At 39.0% G+C, this 6,229-nt stretch overlaps 1 protein-coding gene across 1 annotated transcript in view; it reads right to left on the reverse strand.

Annotated features, from left to right (window-relative positions):
• The window catches only part of ZDHHC17 (zinc finger, DHHC-type containing 17), a 78,177-nt gene extending 72,326 nt beyond the window's left edge, over window positions 1-5,851 (reverse strand). Inside the window, exon 1 of the mRNA XM_014963879.1 lies at window positions 5,831-5,851. The gene's annotated coding sequence lies outside the window, so the exon portion shown is untranslated. The remainder of the gene's footprint in view (window positions 1-5,830) is intronic.
• Between the last annotated feature and the right edge of the window lie 378 nt (window positions 5,852-6,229).

A 6,229-nucleotide genomic window follows, 5' to 3' on the forward strand; every position in this document is an offset into this window, starting at 1 on the left:
AAAATGTTCTATAAATGCAAAACAAAAACAGCTGAGGAAAAAGCCCAAAAATTTAAATCACATCCTGCTGATAAAATACTTTCTAACATAACAGCAACTATTATTAAACTTCTTTAAAGTACAGATTGTTTAGGTCAACCATATAGTCCAAAAGATGTAAATGCTGTTTTTTCATTAAGCCTGAGGAAACTCCAGTGATCTGGATAAAAGCTAACACGGGTTATAAAAGGTTACCATTTTAAGTTATGCTGGATTTTATGGGTTTGATACAGAATTGACAAAAAAAGCAAAGACAAGTAACACTAAGTATCATGGCTTCACAGAAAAATAAAGCCAGCAATTTCAGTTGATAAAGAAGCAGTAATGATCAAACACAGTTAATGTCTGAAGTGTTTCATTTACTATTGTCGTTATTTTGATTGAGAAATTAGAATATAAAGAAAGTTAATGTGGTCTATCTTGCATGTATTAAAAACCAGAGTTGTACAAGCTCCATTCTTATGATTCATTCTGTGACTATAATACATACCGTCCTAGTTAAGGAATATGCCAGCCAGAAAAAGACTCTTGCTCTTTTCAGTAGCCCACATTTTTAAAACCTCAGGGGAGCATTAATATGAAAATACTATTGAGAGGACTCTAAGCATCCTACAGGGCTTGTATTTTGATCCCACCCTACTTCATGGTTGCGTGCAACCTATAAGTAAACCACAGCTAGAAGTAAGTTTTATAGTTAGGGCAAGAGGGGAAACAAATACTACTCTTTCTGATACAAATTAGCTGATATTACTTTGGGAAGATTGGGACAAGCCAGAAAAAGGTTTCTTACGCACCAACAAAAGCAAGAAGTCATATCTAAAATGAAAACTCATCCAGAAAACTATCCAGAAAGCCCTGAAAAGACTTGAAGGTGGATAATCATGCAGGCACAAGCTTCCAGCATGATGCAGTTTCCAACAAGACTAGTACAATGGTCTATACAAACGGGGAATGCTGAGTAAGGATGTGGAAGTTACTTTACTACCACAACTGGCCCTGCTGTGACTATTAAATAGTGCTCTGTTCCCAAGTTCACCACTACAACAGCTATTGCTCAGAGCAATGCCATGAAAGCACTGAAAGAATGAAAGAACACCTCTTAATGAAAGCCTCAAAGGGGTCAGTAGGACCGCAGACCGTAACACCAGTGCAGAGATCTGATAATCATCAGCATGTTAAATAAATACAGACAGACCTACATTTGGATAGATAGCTCTCAAGATGGAATGAACAAAACCAAATTAAATTCAGACTAGAAACAGGTTTAAGTCTTAAACAGACAAATTACATTTGGGGTAATTTGCCCAGCTATACAATATTATCTGCTACTGTAGGGTTTTGCTTATTTTCTTTTTTACTTTATAAGTAGTATGCTGGGTATAGAAAGAATTAATTTATTAAAAAGCCCTTAATGCCTGCATTAAAGGTTGCATTAGATCTGCAGTCCCTTCTGAACCTCAAACTACGAAGCTAACCACAATTCATGAAGCAAGACTCAACTTTCAATATTCCACATGCTAATTTGTCTGTGATTTCACAGTTCCATCCCCCTTCTCAAGTAATGCAATAAGCAATAACTGATCTTTGAACGAACTCACAAATGTAAGCTTAGCCCCTGGAGTGATCCTGACTAAAATACAGACTATGTCCCGTACCTTTACAGGACAACTGAGAACAATCTGTACCCCAATACAACCCCAACAATATCAACAGAATCCCACAGGGAATAGAGTCAGCCTATGAAATCAGGCCTTTCACTGACATTTTAAACAGAAGAAATTAGAGCCAAAAGCATCTACAATAAGTTTACCTATTTACTTCACACCACCACCAAGGAATACAAGGAGATACCGAGCTTCTAACTTCCTAGATAGTTACAAACTGAACTGCAGGAAGAGAAACAAAGATAAAAATGAAAGCTTCCAGCTGGGATAATTTCTGCCAGAACCCATAACTCTTAAAATTTTCTTCCAACCTTGCAGGAAGATTTTTCTCTGAGAGAAAAAAAAACAAAACACAAAACAAACACACACACAAAAAAACCCCAACCAACCAAACCACGACCCAAACCCTCAATTTCTACAGCCAGTACTTTTCTAATAGTGATCTGTAATAACCAGTAACTTCCATCTCTCTCAAGCACATCCCACACAATCTACTGCACTACATCACAGTAACAAAATAGAACTTCCTCCCCAGTAATTGTTCTTGTCATTTAGGAAAAGAGGCAGCTGAAATACCCTTGGCAGTTCAGGCCATATTAGGCCACACACCAAGAATTATTTCCAAACAAAAAGAAGCCATACAAAGAAAATCCATTTCCTAAAGATTCCCTTTCTCCATTCTTGGATTTCAAAATAAAACATCCAAGCCTATCAGATGACAGTCAGGAAGCTGTCCTTGCTTAGGAGATCCATGGAATTTGAAGTGAGAAGGCCTATTAAAATCATTTAGTTGAAGGATAACAAGTACAAACAGTATGAGTAACATTCCCATAATAGGGCCACGCTGAATAAATGGAAGCAGAGCTTGCCATTGTAACTGTCACCAGAAACCTGAACATTGGGAGAAGGAAACAAGCTAGCAGGGACTACTCAGTTCAGTGTTACGGTACGATCCTATGGTGCTCTGCATCTTTATAATGGAGACAACGGTATTATGCTCTAAGGCAGCCAATGCTATGTCCACCCTGAGATCTACACCCAGAGGACTCCCTCTGATGACAAAATAAAGTCATCCATGCACATAAAAATCCTGCTGAAGAATTTACATACATGAAAGAGGTGGTTCATCACTCACAGAATCAGTCACCCCAACATAGTCCACACTCCTCTACATTCATGGATTTGAAACACCACTCAGTTCCCCATGTGCAGAAGCTTGCATTTGGTCTCTAGAAAGACATTCAAGCTGAAAGCACCAAGAGCTGAATAACCCACCATTGCCCTTCTTTCTTTGTTACTATGATAACCCACCCTCACCATTTACCACTTGTACCTTTCAATTTGATTCCATTCAACTTCACTTTCCAGTCACCACATCTCACTAAGTGTAAAATGCATCTCAGTAAGGAAGTATTTACATGGGGCTTCTATGAACACGAAGAGAGGTTTTTCAAGCCTTTCACTGTAAGGCATTATAATTTTAAACTGTTTTCCACACTTTTCATTCTTTAACAATGACTTTTAAAGACAAAACTTCATTGTTAGTATTACCACATGGCTCAGCCAAAAATCATCTCCTTGGTCCTAAACAGCAAACCACCTTTAACATCAAGGAATATATTACATATTTTCTAGTCAAAGTATTATACTGGGAGCTTCTGCTGAACTGCTTGTTCATATTTATATCCTACTAGTTAATAAATTTCAGGATGCATCTTCCCTATCTTCAATGCATTACTTTGAATATGGCTGCACTTTGTTTTAGGTGCATAACTTCATATTAATTCTTGTTGGTTTTGAATAGTTGTTCTGTCCTCCCTGCTTAGTACCTATCCATCTTGTACGTCTGCAAGTTTTATTAATGGCAATTTTATTATGACTTCCAAATAGCTCATGAAAAAAAATTCCAAGTCCAGTAGATTAACTCGGACTTTCAGGAACAATGGCATTCAGGAGTAATTCTCTCTAGCGACAATTTCTGAGATATCCATTAGCCCGCAGGCCTCCATCCATTTAGCATATGCTACAAGATCATTGTAGGAGTATTACATGAGCAATTGATGTTATTTGTTGTACTTCCCCACTAAGACAATATTTATATGCTTTGCTGTTCCATTAGTAATCTTACAACAATGCTAGTTGAAAACAGTGGGATCTACACTGTCATACACTAAACTGAACTTGCAATAAGAAGAATACATATCCTTCGAAACAAGAGCCTATTATATAAATTCATCTAGCTTTCACATGGGAGGGAGGGAGGCCCTTGAACTCAGTCACAAAACCCACCAAAAGCAGTCCCATCATCAATTTCCCAGAGCATTCACATTTTCAGCAGTGTTTCTACCTCTTCTGATCTAAGTTAGTTGAATCACTTTGAGCCTTTCAAAATAAAATAAATAAATAGATCTTCCATCAATCCAGTATTTAAGCAGTTTTTTACTATTCCCAAAACTTCTTCCCTACAACATTAATACTATGTTCACAACATCTCATGGCAGAATGCAAAGCCGTAGAGCCAATATAAAAACCAAACACTTCCAAAAAAGGCCCTTAAAAAACTTTGAAAGTAATCCAAACTAGTCAAAAGAGAAAGACAGAAAGAAGCGAAAGCCTCATTTAAAAAAAAAAAAAAAAAAAGCACAGGAAAAAAAAATTTTAAAGATTCATGACAGAAAACAGTAGCATGAAACATAAGAAACTGGGAAAGATTTTGACAGTTCTATAAAAAGCACCAGTTTTATATGTATACAAATGTAAGAACTGATTATGTGCTCCAACGTCACTGCTTACATAAGGACATGGTGTTATTTTCTTAAAAAAGTGGAAATCACTGAGTATTAAGGCTCCTGACCTTCAAAAATGACTGAACACAAATGCACTACATTGTTCAGTGGGCAGGTCTGTGACAGTACAGCTCTGCTATGGTACAGAATCCTCAAGCTTTTAACAGACACTCCAGAAATGCTCTTTTAACAGCCAGTCCCACCACCAACATTAAAAACATCCTTCTCTTTTAAAGATTATCTGCACAAAGGGATTTTAAGGACTAAGGGAACACCCACTGAAATCCATGTAAATACTACCCTGTGAATAAGATATACAGTCAGATACTCAGCATTTCCAGAAAAATCAAATAAAACACCCTCAAGATTAGGCACACAAGTGATATTTGTTGCATACTGAAAGATTTAGGTTGGTGTTACAGCATACAATATATATTAACTTCCTTCCCCATCTTTTTTATGCACAGTCAACTTTATACACCAAAGGAACAGTACAAAATTCTACTGGATTGCTTAACTAATGAAATTCACCAATTTTAATTGAGACATTATTTGTTCACTGTATAGTAATTTCTCAAAGTTAATTTAACAAATACTAATCTTCAATCTTTAAAACACAAGAACTTTCTATGTGCCTGTAGATGCTTTTTATTCCATTTTACAGTTTTAGACTTCTCATCTAAAGTTTTTACAAGTTAAGAACATATTCTTTCAAAGAACATCAACACCCAACAGTCTGGATCATTACTGGAAACTATCACTTCTGAAAAACATAAGACACTGCAAATAAGGGTACTTCTCCAGTTAGTCTGAAGAAACACGAAGCATCGGTCTTCTCACATCACCTCCAAAAATAACCAAAAAAAAAAAAAATCAAAAAATCAAGACACTTATTTGGGGTGCATCGCTTTGCTACTTAACCTTCAGAACAGAGAGGTCTATTTTAAAGTCGTGAGCACAGTCTGCAGCAGTAGAGTGGGTAGGACACACAATCACATATTAGAGGCCTATAGAGCCTCTTCAGTCATCAAGATAACTTAAAGTGTCTTTATGATGATGTTTCAGGAAAAATAGTGCCATCTGTTTAGCAAAAACTGAAGTCTGGCATCTGCACTGATTTTTTTCGTATGCTGAAAAATCAATTCTTACAATCCTTAATGTATCAGCTGACAAATCCAGCCATAAAAGATTTTCCAAACTGCTTAAAATATGTTTCAAAACAATTATACTAGTCCTCAAGAAAATTATACTAGTCCTCGAGAATGCACACATGCTGTTGACAAAGGTGGGGGGCACAAAAGAAGGGCAAAAGCATGACACGAAACGACCTCTAGATGTTACCTGTGAACACTTTTCCCATCGCCTGGCCAACACATTGGAAAAGACCGACCGTTTGCCTTCAAAATAACCCCAGGCCCCCCAGGGAGCGCCGGGCGGGATGGGACCAGGCCCGACCCGCCGGCCAGTGCCAGCAAAACGCTAGAGGAAGCATTAATTCCCCCTTTCCCGAACCGCTTCCTCCCGGGATGCCGGGCCGCAGCCTCCCCTCGGGGGCGGGCACCGAGCCCGGCTGGACACCCAGCGCCGCTGCTCAGGGACGCCGGTGCCGCGGTGCCGGGCCGGGGGAGGTCGTGCGGGCCCCCGCCGCCTGCCTCGCCCCCCGCCCTCACCCGGGCCTGCCGCCACAGGAGGGCCCGCGGCGGACCCTGCCCTCTGCCCTCCTCCCCGCCCGGCCACCTC

Source organism: Calidris pugnax, unplaced genomic scaffold, assembly GCF_001431845.1.
Source record: "Calidris pugnax isolate Ruff unplaced genomic scaffold, ASM143184v1 scaffold44, whole genome shotgun sequence".
In the NCBI taxonomy this organism is placed as follows: Eukaryota; Metazoa; Chordata; class Aves; order Charadriiformes; family Scolopacidae; genus Calidris; species Calidris pugnax.